At 39.2% G+C, this 17,085-nt stretch overlaps 1 protein-coding gene across 1 annotated transcript in view; it reads left to right on the top strand.

Moving 5' to 3' along the window:
• The window catches only part of MAST4 (microtubule associated serine/threonine kinase family member 4), a 614,194-nt gene that overhangs the window by 335,452 nt on the left and 261,657 nt on the right, over positions 1–17,085 (top strand). The window lies entirely within an intron of this gene.

Here is a 17,085-nt window from a genome sequence, read left to right as displayed (position 1 = left end):
TTCTACATTTTCACCAGCATTGGATGCCACTGTTTCTTTTCCTTCTTACCAGTCTTAAACCTCTGATCATTAATTTACATTTCTTCACTGACTGTCAGTGATGCAGAATATATTTTCATGTTTATTATCCATTTGAATTTCTCTTTTCTTCATTTCCTATTCATTTCCACTACCCATTTTTCTAGTGTTTTTCTGTCACAATTTCTGGGAGCTATGTATTGTTTTAGAAATGTTAATCCAGTGTTCTACCAATGTTATATATGTGCAAATATAGCTTTATGATTCTTGTCTATACGTATGATGTCTTTTACTAAAAGAAAATTATTAGTTATTATTTAATCCAACGATCTATCAACTTCTTTATTGCTCCTGAGTTATCCGTTTTACTCAGGATGTCATTGTCCATCCCATGGTCAAACAAATAGTCTTATAAATATTCTTCCCTATTTTTAAAAACATTCAAATCTTACTCCAGTTTTACAATTTGTACATGATAGGAAGTAGGATGCTCTCTATCTTTTTTCTCCCCAATATAGTTACTGTAAGAAACTGTCTTTTCCATGGGATGGAAATGTTACCCTTGTCACATATAAACATGCCACGTGCCCCTGTGCCAGTCTCTGGCCTCTTCATTCTGCCCCCTTGTCTGTCTGTCTCTGCACCAGCACCGTTTTTCTGTGAATACAGTGGCCTTTCTAGTGAGTTATGATGTCTGGTAAGTTCTTCCTCACTGGTCTGTTTTCATACTTTTCATGGTTGTTTTTAGCCATTTATTTTTTGTTTCATGTTGGTCTGGCTATATTATATTTTAAAACTTAAAGGTGGGGAATTTTATATTTAAAATATTTAAGATAAAATTCCCTACCTTTAAGTTTTAAAATGTAATATAATAATATATGATAAATAAAACTGTAAAATGACTTTGCAGTTTGGGATTCTCTTTACTTGATGTTACTGATTGGAAAATAGTTACTGATAACTTATGGGATTTTCTGTTAATTTTATTTCTTTAAGTGTGACTTTGTTCCTGTGATAATTGTACAATTATCCTAAGATGCAAAAATGGGGACGCAGGCATGATATATTTTAACCTGTCTAAAAATTAGATTATAATAAAGCTAAAGTGACCTTGTAAATAATTTGTATTTCTATTTATATAATGAACTAGAAGTTATATCCATACCTGGATTGCTTGAGGGGTGTGTAAATATGATAATATGACAAAGACCTGTAGTTGAAGTTTATGATAAATTATGGGTTTTCAATCTTTTGCTTTGGATTTTTCTAAAATTTAAACAATGTTGACTTAAGAAGTTATCACATTTGAAGTTTGAGGTAAAGTTGTTTTTAATATTTTATGTTTTTGACAATTCTTACATTAAGTTTTTACTAATGTGATATTGATTTTGTTCACTGAAATTCTTGATAGTTTTTTGGAAACTTTAATTATAGTATTAAGGTAATAAATACTTCTGCATTTCTCTGAAAGCATCTGAAATTCTAAAGATGCCAGTGATTTAAAATAATGGTTACATTTTCTTACAAATTGAACACATATGCAGATACACATGAGATCTATATTTTGCTTATGAAAGTGAAGAGAAGTCCTCATGTTGGTCCCTGCCCATTTTTACTTGGTTAATTAGGAAAAAACCATTAGTTTCTTCTATAGCCAAAAAAGGAAATGGTAAGGTAACACATTGTGATTAATATTGAATGATATAAATACTTGACAAATTATAATTGTGTTTTTAAAAATGATATTTTTAGTACTTTCACTGAAGATATGATTCAAATAAATAGATTGGTGTGGCAATTTTTTACATGTGTATAAATATTAAAGATGATAATTTAGAGAAGGAAACTAATTTAAATTGTTTACATGAAAACCAATAAAGGACTTAGTAAAGTTAACAGTTCACTTTGAACTTTCTAAATGATTTTATAATTTTATTAGGTCAAAATCAAATATAATTTTCCTGCTCTGTTCTGAATTAGGTAATTAATAATCACTGCCTGGCTTCCACCCACTACTTATATGAAATCAGCTAGTAGGCACCCCATGGACCCCAGTTTTATCACAAAAACTACTTTCCACTATTTCAAGACTCTGAAACATATCTGGATGTTACAGTTGGGATAAGGGAACACTTTGTTGGTTTCAGAACAGTGTTGTTGTTGTTTTTTTTTTAAACCAAAGAGCAGGAATGCTTTCAGTAGTGTGTGAAGCTATAAAGAGATTAACCCAACTGAAATAACTTCTGCTGGCTAACAGTGGAAATTTAGGTGACAGAGCAAATGGTAATTATAAGCCATTGAACAAGCTGAGCCTACCAAGAGCCAAGAGCAATCATGTTTTGTCAAAGGTTGACAAATGATATAAACTGTACTGTGTTAAAGGCATATCATGTTTCTCATATTTCCTAATAAGCTGTATTTTAACCAGCTCAAATTGTGTTTCCTGCACTTACATTTTGTTGTTGTTGTTGTTAATTGCTAAGTCATGTCTGACTCTCTGCGACCCCATGGACTATAGCAAGCCACACTTCCCTGTCCTTCACTGTCTCCCAGAGTTTGCTCAGACTCATGTCCATTGAGTCAGTGATTCCATTCAACCATCTCATCCTCTGTCATCCCCTTCTCCTCCTGCCTTCAATCTTTCCCAGCCTAAGAATCTTTTCCAATGAGTCAGTTCTTCACATCAGGTGGCCAGTCCTTTGCACCAGTCCTTCCAATGAATAGTCAGGGTTGATTTCCTTTAAGATTGAATGTTTTGATCTCCTTTCCATACAAGGGACTCTCAAGAGTCTCCTCCAGCACCACGATTTAAAACCATCAATTCTTCAGTGTTCAGCCCTCTTTACTATCTGCAATGCAGGAGACCCTGGTTCAATTCCTGTGTTGGGAAGATCTGCTGGAGAAGTGATAGGCTACCCACTCCAATATTCTTGGGCTTCCCTTGTGGCTCAGCTGGTAAAGAATCAGCCTGCAATGCAGGAGACCTGGGTTCGATCCCTGGGTTAGGAAGATCACCTGGAGAAGGGAAAGGCTATCCACTCCAATATTCTGGCCTAGTCGCAAAGAGTCGGACAGGACTGAGTGACTTTCCCTTTCACTTTCAGCCTTCTTTATAGCACTTAAGTTTTAATCATCATCAAAACTGACAAAGATGATAACCAGAAATATAAAAAGATATTTGTGTTATCAAATATAATATCACTTTTATGTGGAATCTAAATAATAATACTAATGAGCTTATTTAAAAAACAGACTCACAGACATAGAAAACAAAATTATGATTACCAAAGGGAAAAAGGGGAGGGATAAACTAGGAGTATGAGATTAACAGATATACACTACAATATATAAATTAACAAAGATTTACTGCATAGCACAGGGAACTATATTTGATATCTTATAGTAACTTATAATGGAAAAGCATCTGAAAAATAATTTACATATATCTAATACACACATACATGTATATGTGTGATACTGAATCACTGTACTGTACATCTGAAACTAATACAGTATCATAAATAAACTTTACTTCAGGGGAGGGGCCTGGGTCACCCTACCTTGAGCAGTCCCAGCGTCATCATCCTCTGCCACTGTCCAGTTATCTTTGACTGCCACATATGGATTCCCACAAATCTCTGAAGGAAATGGTTCTCATTATGGGAGGAGCCTTGGCTGTGCTCTGGACCAGAAGGGAGTCCTTGTGATTCTGTTTGACATCAGCCACCCTGCTCAGACCATTCCAGAAGGCATCCGGTTTATACCAGGAGACATCCGCTGTCTCTCTGATGTAGAGAATGACTTCCAGGGTGTCGATGTGGCTTGTGTGTTCCATATCATGTCTTACAAGTTAACAGTCCAGCAGTGACATGGTGTGTTCATCCAGGAAGGTGACTGAGAGACCAGAGATCAAGCCTTGAGCCTTTGGAGTGGGAGCACTGACTCCGAGACCCTAGACTACCAGAGAACTAAACCTAGGGAGTATCAAATAGTGAGAACTCACACTCAAATACAAGACATGGCATCACCCAACCACCGGTAGCACCCTGTGCAAGGTGCCTCATCTAAACAACAAACAAAACAAAAACACAAACCCAATCATCAGCAGACAGGAGTACCGCCTCACTCAGCCTTGCCCATCAGAGGAAAGCAAACAGACAAAAACTCAGCATAAATCTCACCCTATATGAAGCTCACACAAACCACTGGACCAATCTTAAGAGGGCAGAAACCAAAAGGAAGAAAGAATTCACCCCTGAAGCCTGGGAAAAGAAGACCTCAAACAGAATAATGAAATAATGAAAAGGCAGGGAAATACTACACAAATGAAGAAACAAACTAGAAACACAGAAGTCCAAATAAATGAAGAGGAAATAGGCAAACTACCTGAAAAATAATTCAGAATAATGATAGTAAAGATGATCAAAACCCCTGAAAACAAAATGGAGAAAATGCAAGAATCAACTAACAAAAACCTAGAAGAATTAACAAATAAACATCCAGAGACAAACAACACAATTATTGAAATTAAAAATACTCTAGAAGGAATCAATAGCAGAATATCTGAAGCAGAAGAATGAATCAGTAAGTTGGAAGGTAAAATTGTGGAAACAACTTCAAGAGGCACAAACAGTCCCATACAGGATAAACCCAAGGAAAAACATGCCAAGGCACATACTAATCAAACTAACCAAGACTAAGTGCAAAGAAAGAATGTTAAAAGCTGCAAAGGAGAAACAACAAGTAACATACAGGGGAAACCTCATATGCTTAACAGCTGATCTTTCAGCAGAAACTCTGCAGACCAGAATGGAATGGCAGGATGTATTTAAAATACTGAAAGGGAAAATTCTACAACCAAGATTACTGTACTCAGCAAGGATCTCCTTCCAAATTGATGGAGAAATAAAAAGCTTGTCAGAAAAGCAAAAATTAAGAGATTTCAGTACTACCAAACCAGCTTTACAACAAATGCTAAAGGAACTTATGTGGTCAAGAAATACAAGAGAAGAGAAAAGATCTACAAAATCAACCCCAAACAATTAAGAAAATGGCAATAGGAACATATATATCAATAATTACTTTAGATATAAATGGATTAAATGCTGCAACCAAAAGACACAGACTGGCTGAATGGATACAAACACAAGACCCATGTATATACACTGTCTAAAAAAAAACACACTTCAGTTCTAAAGACACATATAGACTGAAACTGAGAGGATGGAAAAATATATTCCATGCAGATGGGAAGCAAAAGGAAGCTGGAGTAGCAATCCTCATATCAGACAAAATAGACCTTAAAATAAAGAATATTACAAGAGATAAGGAAGGACACTACATAATGATCAAGGGACCAATCCAAGAGGAAGACATAACAATTGTAAATATCTATGCACCCAACATAGGAGCACCTCAGTACATAAGACAAACACTAACAGACATAAAAGGAGAAACTGACAGTAACAAATAATAGTAGAAGACTTTAACCCACTCACACCAATGGACAGATCATCAAAGCAGAAAATAATAAGGAAACACAAGTCTTAAATGATACATTAGATGAGATGGGTCTCATTGATATCTTCGGGACATTCCATCCAAATTCAGAATACACCTTCTTCTCAAGTACACATGGAACATTCTCCAGGATAGACCACATCTTGGATCACAAATCAAACCTCAGAAAATTTAAGAAAACTGAAGTAGTATCAAGAATCTTCTCTGACCACAAGGCTATGAGACTAGATATCAATTACAAGAAAAAAAAAAACAAAACTGTAAGGATCACAAATACATGGAGATTAAACAACAGGTTTCTAAGTAAACAACAGGTTACTGAAGAAATAAAAAAATTTCTAGAAATAAATGACAATGAAAACACAACTCAAAACCGATGGAATACAGCAAAAGCAGTTCTAAGAGGGAAGTTTATAGCAATACAATCCTACCTCAAGAAACAAGAAAAACATTGAATAGACAACCTAACTTTACATCTAAAACAAATGGAAAAAGAACAAAAAAAAACCCCAAATGAGTAGAAGGAAACAAATCATAAAGATCCAAGCAGAAATAAATGAAAAAGGAATGAAAGAAGCAATAGTAAAGATTAATTAAAAAAAAAAAAAAAGCTGGTTCTTTGGGAAGATAAACAAAATTGGTAAGTAAACTATACTTCAAGTTTTTAGAAAAGAATAAATTTTAAATATAATTATGCATGTGTGTAAATTCTTTATTGTTAATTATAAACTTATTTTTCAGTGTATGTAGACTATCACAGCATCTTAAAATCACAGTAAATAAGCAATGAATAAGCATATCATAAGATTAATAATAAAGGAATATTTCTTTTATAATATACCAAGTATTTAAGACTTTAATTTGCTCCAGGACTACCTAAGCTTAGACTCTGAAAGATAGAATTCTTAAATTAGGATGGAGAACCTATCTTTCTTTGTAGAACCAATATACGTAATCATTTGTGACTAGGTGTTGGAATGGCTGTAGTAGAGTCCATGGGCAAGAAACAGAGTTGTTTGTGTTTGAAGCTAGGAGAACTCTAGCTGCTGCAAGTGTGCCATCATAGCCCCCCCAAAAAACCCCCAAAACAGTGATTTAGAGGACATGAAGTGATAGACTAGAAAGATATAAGCACTAGAATAATTAAAATAGTGCTCACAGAACCTAAAAAGTAAGGAAAGAAACGCCCCCCAAACTGCAACCTTGGGTACAAATAGTCACATATATTGATTTAAATCAATTCAGATTATAGTCAGCGTCTCTGCCTTACATGAAGATACAAAGCAGGTGATATTATGGTGTCGGACAAAAAAACAATGATGTACCTCCAAAAATAATTCAGATATTATGTTCAAAGCAATGTTCCTGAGGTCCAGAACCCTCCTTAATTCATAGATGTTCTTAATCTAGATCAAACTGAAGTAAAAACAACAACAACAACAACTTATGTGGCATTGTACTTTTGAAAGATGAAAAAAATCTTACAACTTACAACTAAAAGTTAAAACTGGATCAAGGTAAATATTTTGCTCACATTAGTTATCAGTTTAAGACTTGAAAGTGTTGCCTACAAATGATCACAGTAAATTAGAGCAGTAACACTGTTCTAATTGAATACTATTCTCTTGTTCTTGTTTAAATTACCTTCATTAAATACTACCTTCATGTGTTTGGTACTGTCTTCAGTTAGGTTCAGTCGCTCAGTCATGTCTGACTCTTCGAGACTCCATGGACTTGAGCAGGCCAGGCTTCCCTATCCATCACCAACTGCCAGAGCTTACTCAAACTCACATCCATTGTGTCAGTGATGCCATCCAACCATTTCATCCTCTGTCGTCCCCTTCTCCTCCTGCCTCCAATCTTTCCCAGAACTAGGGTCTATTCCAATGAGTCAGTTCTTTGCATCAGGTGGCCAAAGTATTGGAATTTCAGCTTCAGCAATCAGTCCTTCCAGTGAATATTCAGGACTGATTTCCTTTAGGATTGACAGGTTGGATCTCCTTGCAGTCCAAGGGACTTCCAAGAGTTTTCTCCAACACCACAGTTCAAAAGCACCAATTCTTCAGTGCTCAGCTTTCTTTATAGTCCAACTCTCACATCCATACATGACTACTGGAAAAACCATAGCCTTGACTAGACAGACCTTTTTTGGCAAAGTGATGTCTGTTTTTTAATATGCTGTTTGTGTTGGTCATAGCTTTTCTTCCAGGGAGCAAGCGTCTTTTAATTTCATGGCTGCAGTCACCATCTGCAGTGATTTTGGAGCCCAGAAAAATAAAGTCTGTCACTGTTTCCATTGTTTCCCCATCTATTTGCCATGAAGTGATGGGGCTGAATGCCATGATCTTCGTTTTCTGAATGTTGAGCTTTAAGCCAACTTTTCCCACTGTCCTCTTTCACTTTCATCAAGAGGCTGTTTAGTTCTTCTTCACTTTCTGCCATAAGGGTGGTATCTTCTGCATATCTGAGGTTATTGATATTTCTCCTGGAAATCTTGATTCCAGCTTGTGCTTCATCCAGCCTGGCATTTTGCATGATGTACTCTGCATGTAAGTTAAATAAGCAAGGTGACAATACACAGCCTTGACGTACTCCTTTCCCAATTTGGAACCAGTCTGTTGTTCCATGTCCTGTTGTTGCTTCTTGACCTGCATACAGATTTCTCTGGAGGCAGATCAGGTGGTCTGGTATTCCCATCTCTTTAAGAATTTTCCACAGTTTGTTGTGATCCATACAAAGTCTTTGGCATAGTCAATAAAGTAGATGTTTTTCTGAAACTCTTGCTTTTTGATGATCCAGCGGATGTTGGCAATTTGATCTCTAGTTCTTCTGCCTTTTCTAAATCCATCTTGAACATCTGTAAGTTCACAGTTCACGTACTGTTGAAGCCTAGCTTGGAGAGTTTTGAGCATTACTTTGCTAGCGTGTGAGATGAGTCCAATTGTGCGGTAGTTAGAGCATTCTTTGGCATTGCCTTTCTTTGGGATTGGAATGAAAACTGACTTTTTCCAGTCCTGTGGCCACTGCTGAGTTTTCCAAATTTGCTGGCATATTGAGTGCAGCACTTTCACAGCATCATCTTTCAGGATTTGAAATAGCTCAACTGGAATTCCATCACCTCCATTACCTTTTTTCATAGTGATGCTGTCTAAGGCCCACTTGACTTCACATTCCAGGATGTCTGGCTCTAGGTGAGTGATCACACCATCGTGAGTATCTGGGTCTTGAAGCTCTTTTTTGTACAGTTCTTCTGTGTATTCTTGCCACCTCTTCTTAATATCTTCTGCTTCTGTTAGGTCCATACCATTTCTGTCCTTTATCGAGCCCATCTTTGCATGAAATGTTCCCTTGGTACCTCTAATTTTCTTGAAGCAACCTCTTGTCTTTCCCATTCTATTGTTTTCTTCTATTTCTTTGCATTGATAACTGAAGAAGGAAGGGTTTCTTTTCTCTCCTTGCTATTCTTTGGAACTTTGTATTCAAATGGGTAGATCTTTCCTTTTCTCCTTTGCCTTTAGCTTCTCTTCTTTTCTTAGCTATTTGTAAGTCCTCCTCAGGCAGTCATTTTGCCTTCTTGCATTTTTTTTCTTGGGGATGGTCTTAATCGCTGCCTCCTGTACAATGTCACAAACCTCCATCCATAGTTCTTCAGGCACTCTATCGGATCTAATCCCTTGAATCTATTTGTTAGTTCCACTGTACAATCATAAGGGACTTAATTTAGGTCATACCTGAATGGCACTTTCTTCAATTTAAGTCTGAATTTGGCAATAAGGAGTTCATGATCTGAGCTACAGTCTGCTCCCAGTCATGTTTTTGCTGGCTGTATAGAGCTTCTCCATCTTTGGCTGTAAATAATATAATCAACCTGTGCTTTCAGTATTGGCCATCTGGTGATGTCCATGTGTAGAGTCTTCTCTTGTGTTGTTGGAAGAAGGTGTTTGCTATGACCAGTGTGTTCTCTTGGGAAAACTCTATTAGCCTTTGGCCTGCTTCGTTTTGTTCTCCAAGGCCAAATGTGCCTGTTACTCTAGGTAGCTCTTGACTTCCTACTTTTGTATTCCAGTCCCCTATAATGAAGAGGACATCTCTTTTGGGTGTTAGTTCTAGAAGTCTTGTAGGTCTTCATAAAACCGTTCAACTTCAGCTTCTTTAGCATTACTGGTTGGGGCATAGACTTGAATTACTGTGATATTGAATGGTTTGCCTTGGAAACAGATCATTCTGTCATTTTTGAGATTGCATCCAAGTACTGCATTTCGGACTCTTTTGTTGCCTATGACAGCTACTCCATTTCTTTTAAGGGATTCCTGCCCACAGTAGTAGATATAATGGTCATCTGTAAAATATCACCAGCTTCCCATCTTTATTTTGCCTTAATCCACTGTTAGAAATGTTAAGCCTCATAGACGTAGGAGAGAGTATGAAATACTGATGCAGCAGATCCCAGGCAAGGATGAGGTTTCCATACTGCTTCATGTGGAGACCTGGTGACACGAGCGGCAAAGAACTCGCCTGCCTGTGCAGCAGACGTTAGAGGTGCTGGTTCCATCCCTGGGTCGGCAAGATGCCCTGGCAACCCTCCCCAGTATTCTTGCCTCGAGAATCCCATGGAGAGTCCATAGAGTCGCCAGGAGTTGGGCATGCCTAAAGCGACTGAGCATGCATCAGCAGTTCAAGTGTATTAGCACCAGGGAAGATAAGGTTCCTTTGGAGTGATGGTCCAACCCCGTCCCTGGGCTCCTTGCAGAAATTATGCATCGACTATAATTGTGACCTAAGCACTTGTCCATTCTGCTGCCAGCTCTCCTGCCCATTCCGAAATGTGTCGAGACTGCTCCGTTTGTTTGCATGAAGCCGATCCTTATATTGGGTGCCTTAAAGAGGAATAACCACTCTTTTAAGAAACCTACTGTGAGCTGGTCATATGAGCCTCCAGCTGCATTTAATGTCCAGGTTAGTTAATGTCAGAGGATGGCTTTTTAAAATGGTATGTTGAATGTGGGGACCAGTTATTAATCCCTATAGTATTTTCACACACCTAAATGTTGATCCGTCCGTTTTCTTGAGTTTTATAATATCTTCTAACATTCAGATTCTGATGAATGAAAGAGCTCTTTGCAAAAAAAGAAAAAAAAATACCATTGGTCCCTTCTCCTAGTATTGAATTTGTTAAAAGCCAGCTCACTCTCTCTTAGCAAGGGATAGGATTATTGAAATGTATGAATAGAAAACTTCAAAAGCGAACCTGTCAAAGCAATACAAAGTAAAAATATTTTAAATATAATTGCAGTTTTATTCAGTAGTGAGAAAAAAAGAGTCAAAGCATTTCTCCTTAATGCCACACTGAGGCATGGAACATTTTGTGAGAATGAGTAGAATATTCACAGGAAGGAGGGTACCTCGGCGTTCTCCAATTTAGGACGGCTCATGACCCCCAACCTCCCATTTATCTGACCAGATTCCCAACAGCTCTGTTGAGGCCCCTTCATTTTCATCTTCTTAGACACCCCACCGTGTAGCATGAGATCACATTTGTAGGGACACTGGGACTGAACAAACACTTTCTTTTACATGGTGCTTTCAGAAGAATCCTTTTATGTCCTAGATGGCTAGGCTCCTTGGATGTCTGAACAATGAAGAATCGGAGCAAGAAATTTCTGCACCAGAACCCTGGGAGCATAACACACTTTGAAGTAAATTTCTCTGGTTTGTGGGACCATAGTAAAGAGTGGGGTTTTTCATGATCCTTGCATTGATGTCTGCAAAGCCAGATGGCTTTGTAAAATGAGCCCCAAGCAGTATTACTGATTAAAAGAAATGCCATGTGGTTGAAGGCTTTCCTATCCATTATGAGCCTCGCAGATAGAATTGTTCTCTTGGGGTCCATTGATATTGGGGAATTGCACTCTCCATCTTTAGGGGTCAGCCAGTGACAACTGAGGCAGGTGTTGGCAGCAGAAGCCTCCCAAATGAAGGCTGAAAAAGTCTCTCCAGCCAGCCACCAGGAGAACTTCCTCGAAAAGAAATGAAGCTGGCCACTGATGGGAGTGGCAGATTTTATTTTCTCAGCCTCCAAAATCACTATGGATGGTGCCTACAGCCATGAAATTAAAAAACGCTTGCTTCTTGGGAAAGAAGCTATGACAAACCTAGACAGTATATTAAAAAGCAGAGACATCACTTTGCCGACAAAGGTCCATCTAATCAAAGCCGTGGCTTTCCCAGTGATCACGTATGAATATGAGAGTTGGACCATAAAGAAGGCTGAGTGCTGAAGAATTGATGTGTTCGAATTGCGGTGCTAGAGAAGACTCTTTAGAGTCCTTTGGACAGCAAAATAATCAAACCAGTCAATCCTAAAAGGAAATCAACCCTGAATATTCATTGGAAGGACTGATGCTGAAGCTCCAATACTTTGGCCACTTGCTGTGGAGAGCTGACTCATTGGAAAAGACCTTGATGCAGGGAAAGATTGAGCATAGGAAGAGAAGGGGGCAACAGAGGATGAGATAGTCAGATGGCATCACTGACTCAATGAACATGAATTTTGGCATACTCTGGGAGAAAAGCCTGGCATGCTGAAGTCCAAGGGGTTGCAAAGAGTCAAACACGACTGAGTGATTGAACAACACCAACTGAGGGGAATAAGTGCTTTGAGGGTTGTAGGTACTTCCTGAAGTTGTGACTCACATATTTCAAGTTCTCCTCTCATTCTTGGCTTCTTTTGGTTGTGGTCCTACATCTGCATCCTCCTGAGCACCCCAAAGCTTCCAGCGCCTCGCACATAGGATGATCCTCACTCATTCATCTTCTCTGTAGAGTATAAATGACTCTTTTGAGGATACTCAAGCTCTTGCTGTTGTTGTTGCCCGTATAGAAATCATTCAGCCCGTGTTTTTAGCCCAGAGCACTGACCTCAATGTAAGAACACAATGATTTATTTCAAGTTGTTTAGGGCAGGGGGGAAGGAAGGGGTGCTGATGAAACTTGGCCTTCAGGTAGAGGAATTCATAGATGTAACAAATTGTTCTCTGGCTCTATAGCCTACTATTTGATTATTGGGAAATGGTGTTTGTGGCAGAGGAAGGAAAAGCTCATCTTAAGACAAGCTTTAAAACCCTGTTGTAAAAGAGGGTTTAGTCTTGTTCCTGTCCTCAGGAAATACTTGAGTCCTGTAGTGTTAGTTACAGGCAGTGTCTGAAAACCAAACCACCTCACTCTTCCTTTTCTCCCTGTGGCTGTGTCCTCTTATTGACTCATCAGATGTAGTGCTGATTTGCTCACAGAGTAGCAGCGGTGGAGAACCAGGGACCTGTGTCCCATTAAAATAGCTCACTTCCAAAAAGTTTGTACTTTCTGTCTCTCTGAATTTATAAGAATCCTTTCAAAGAAGAAAATAATTCAATCCTAGGGGCGTTTCCAAAACTTGTTATTAGAGAATGAACTGATATGTGGTCTCTTATTGGGGTCTATTTTTTTAGTAATAATGTAGAATTTATTGCATCTTAGTAGGTTAGGGTTAATTGGTCTTCGTAGAAAATAATCATTTAAACAAGACTTCTATCAGTCGCACAGGGGGTCATTATAGAACTAGGAAACAGGAAAAATGCATTCAAAACTTCCCTATATCTGACCACTTGAAGAAAAGAGAGTTTAAAAAGCAGAGCATTTACTTTTTACTTGTGTCTTTTGATGCATTAGATAATTTCTCCTTTGGTTATTTTTGGTGTTTTAGTCATATAGATTTTAAGAAATGGGGTAGCATTTTATTTTGCTGTGAAAATTCTTAGATCATGAAGTGTTGATCATTTTTCACAATTACTTCCGTTGTAGAAAAGTGGAGAAGTATAAAGAACTGTTTTCATCCATAATCCCACCTTGTAGAGACAGTCCCCACTAGCCTTTTAGTGTATTACTTTTCAGGTTTTCTTCTAAATCCTCGCTCTTTGGTGCTTATCGATTCTTGGAGTCCATTTTCTTTCCAGCTAGGAAAGAAGCCCACCAGTCATATATGAGCTGAGTGACCTACTTGCCCATAGAATTTGCTCTGTCTTCCAACAGAAACAACCAGGAGAGCAGAGTTCTGGGCTGTTCCTAATGGTCACATATCATCGTTTAGGTTCCTGACCCATTTCCTTCCTTCCAGTAACTCATTTTATAAAGTTCCAAATGATAACTTTTTTTTCTACAGCTGTTGGCAATATTTGTTTAGGTTCAGAAAAGCTGTTACATTTTATGTGTGAGAAATCACTCTGAACAACACATTTTAATAGGTTCCACTGGTCAGCAGAGAGATGCTATATTCATTTAGGGAATAGAACAGATTTTCCTTTGTTTGGCTTTAACACTTGGGGCTTTGTAAGATTTCCCCAGAAACCAGCACTGTGGTCATTCTTAGCCAAGTTGTGATTTGCAGAGTGATTTACCGATCCGGGAGGGTTTCCCAGAGTTCCTCAGGATGTGTCATTAGTGTAACTTTGCACATGCTGGAGCAGAGCTTCCCTAGAGCCAGGGAGTTTCGTTCCCTACTGTGTCCCCTATGTCTAGAATCATATAACAGTTGTTTTATAATTATGGTCTATGTGTGTTTTAAAATCATGTATCTCCCTTACTGGTTTGTTTTTTTTTTTATCATTTTTTTAATTAAAGGTAATTGCTTTACAGAATTTTGTTGGTTTCTGTCAAACATCAACATGAATCAGCCATAGGTATACATATGTCCTCTCGTGGACTAACCCATTAGTTAAGTGGACTGAGCGGTTATTGTATTCCTCTGTTAAGTTATTGTAACTTCCGATAAGAATATGCTGTGCTTCAAATATGAATGTAGATGTTGGGCCCTCCCCTTGATGTATTTGCGTCTAGTGCAATTTCATCTTATTGTTTGCATTTACACCTTTTATGAAAACAGGCAACAGTGATGGATTCATTACTGATTAATGTTTTTATGTTTTTCCAGCCCTCTGTATAAAGAAGTGTAATTTAAATTTAACCTTATCCTAAATTCTAATTTATTTGTTTTGGTTTATTGTCAGAGAATTTTAAGCATAGGTGATGGAGGCTTTCATTTACCAATAGGCATTGAGGAGTGCCGAACATAGATAACTATTCAAAGTATATTTCCTCTTGGTCTGGCTTGAATTTCCTACATCACAGTTTCACAAAGGGGAGGGAGCAGGTAATGCCGTACATGAAATGGATATTAGTTGATTGGAATCAGATTAAGCTTTCTGCTGTTACAATTCCCATGGTTTGAATACGTTTATCTGATAATCATTCTTTTGCTTGATGAAGGAAAGAAAGGAAAAGAGTTAAAAAAGAAGTAATCAATGGGACTGTGACCAAGGAGCACTCTGCATTTGTTGTTGTCTTTTTTTTTAAGTCAAGGTAGAATGGCTTCCATGAAGGGGACTTTCCTCGTCCAGTGGTTGAGACTGTGTACTCCCAATGCAGGGGACACAGGTTTCATCCCTGGTCAGGGAACTAAGATCCCACATGCTGCAACTGAAGATCCCATGTACCACAACTAAGACTCGACCCAACCAAATAAATAAAGACTTTTTAAAAAGGTTTGCATGAGAGTAAGAAACACTGAATTCATGTTGGTGATTACCTCTGGGAGGAGAGAGGGGAGCTAAGATCAGGATGGGTGCTGGGGCTTTCAATGGTGTGTGATTTATCAAGGTGAGCAGCTGATACTCAGGTATAGATGGTCATTCCATTTTCCTTTCCTAGATTTTGTATTAAAAATTATAAAAGATGGAAAGTGGCTGTGCATGGAAGGGAGATTTCCCCCAGGCCACTTGTATCTTTGAAAGATTTAGCTTTCTTTAACAGCTCTTTCAGCCCTTGCCATTCTCAGCCTCTTTCAGACACATCCTGTGGCTAAAAAGGCCAGGAGAGGGAAAAAAGGGGAAGGTGCTGTGGACACAGGGAAATGTGTGTGAGAAACATCGAGAAGATATTGACAAGCAGAGGACACTTAGTTGACTGCTCAGAAATGAGTGATTGCAGTGCCTCTGTCTGCACGATCCTTACTCTTCCTCCGCTTTCCCTCAGTTGTTTCTGCATAAGCCTGGGGCAGCTGCATATGTATGCAGTTCGGTCCTGTGTACGGACTCTGAAATGTAGCTTCCCGGTTTGACAGGGCCTGATTTCTCCTTATCTTACATAGTGATGGAGGATCCTTGTTAATGGGGGAGGCCCTGTTAGAGGGAAGCACTCACCCTCACCCTGGTCATTAGTGAGTATTCCTGGAACCCACAGGGCTGGAGCCCCAAGTATGTAATGATGGTGGCTGAGAAACCAAGAGCCTCGAGAGGCCACTCAAAGCCCACAAAGGAGGTGGACACTTGAGAGAAAAAGAGCATCGTGCCCAGCCTGGCAAGGTGGGTGAAGAGGCTCCGCTCACCCCATGAAACTAGTCTGCTAAGGCTGCTGTAACAAAGTGCCACAAGCTCTGGGCGGTTTAAACAGCAGGAACTGTTAGGAGTTAGGAGTTAGGAGTCCAAGACCAAGGTGTTGACAGGGCTGGCTTCTCACGAGAGCTGTGAGGGAGGATCTGTCCCAGATGTCTGTCCTAGCTTCTGCGGTTTGCTGACCCAACCGCCTAACTTGGCTTGTACACGTGTGGCTCCCGTATCTGCCTGCATCCTCACATTCCCCTGTCTGCATGCCTCTTCCTGCATCCAAATCTCTCCCTTCTGCGCGGACACAGTCACAGAATAGGATCCCCCAATGACCTCATTTTAACTTGATCATTGGCAAAGATTCTGTTCCCAGATTGTATTCACAGGGGCTGGGTGTGTGGACTTCAGCGTCTTTAGAAGGACACAGTTTACTCCGTAACAGCGCCTCCATTTCTCATTCTCACTGCTTACATCTGAAAGGGAGATTCTACCTGTCAGCTTAAGCTTGTACTGGTCTATGAAATGTCTTCTTGTTTTCTCAAGAATTCCTCTGAATGGACTCTGTCATCCTGCTGACGGAGAGAGAAAGGACTGTGGGAAAACACAGAGATAAGACAAGATACCTGTTAGGGAGAGAGCCGTTGAGAGGAGCATTTGCAAGAGAACAAAGCCAGGAAGAAATATGAATTACTCCTTGCTACAGTTTCCTTTTTCCTTCTATCCAGACTCTTCTGCACACCTCATTAGAGCAAAGACTAATCTATCAAAATCCAGTCAATTCCACTTTAGGTGACGGCCAATGAATATGGTTGCAACTATGTTACCTGTGAAATAGGCCTTTGTGGATAAGCCTGGAAACCTCCCCCACTGTTTATAATGTTGTTTTTCTGAGAATGCAGTCTGATGCCTTAGCCTGACAGATGCACCTACGGAGCACAGCCCGGCGAATCGTTGAGATGAGCTGGGGAAATAGGGCTGCCCAGGTTGAGACGTGGCAGCTTTCTCCCTCCCACGTCAGGGTGCTTGGGGGTTGCAGAAGGGCACTCTGAGCAATGTTGCTCTTCCCTGCTGGAAGGTTAGCACCTACTTGGTGTCCCTTTGGTCAACAAGGCTGGACCTTCATGTGCCTCAAGGA

The sequence above is a fragment of the Budorcas taxicolor genome, chromosome 20 (genome assembly GCF_023091745.1).
Source record: "Budorcas taxicolor isolate Tak-1 chromosome 20, Takin1.1, whole genome shotgun sequence".
Classification (NCBI taxonomy): domain Eukaryota; kingdom Metazoa; phylum Chordata; class Mammalia; order Artiodactyla; family Bovidae; genus Budorcas; species Budorcas taxicolor.
This window is presented reverse-complemented; position numbering and strand designations above follow the sequence as displayed.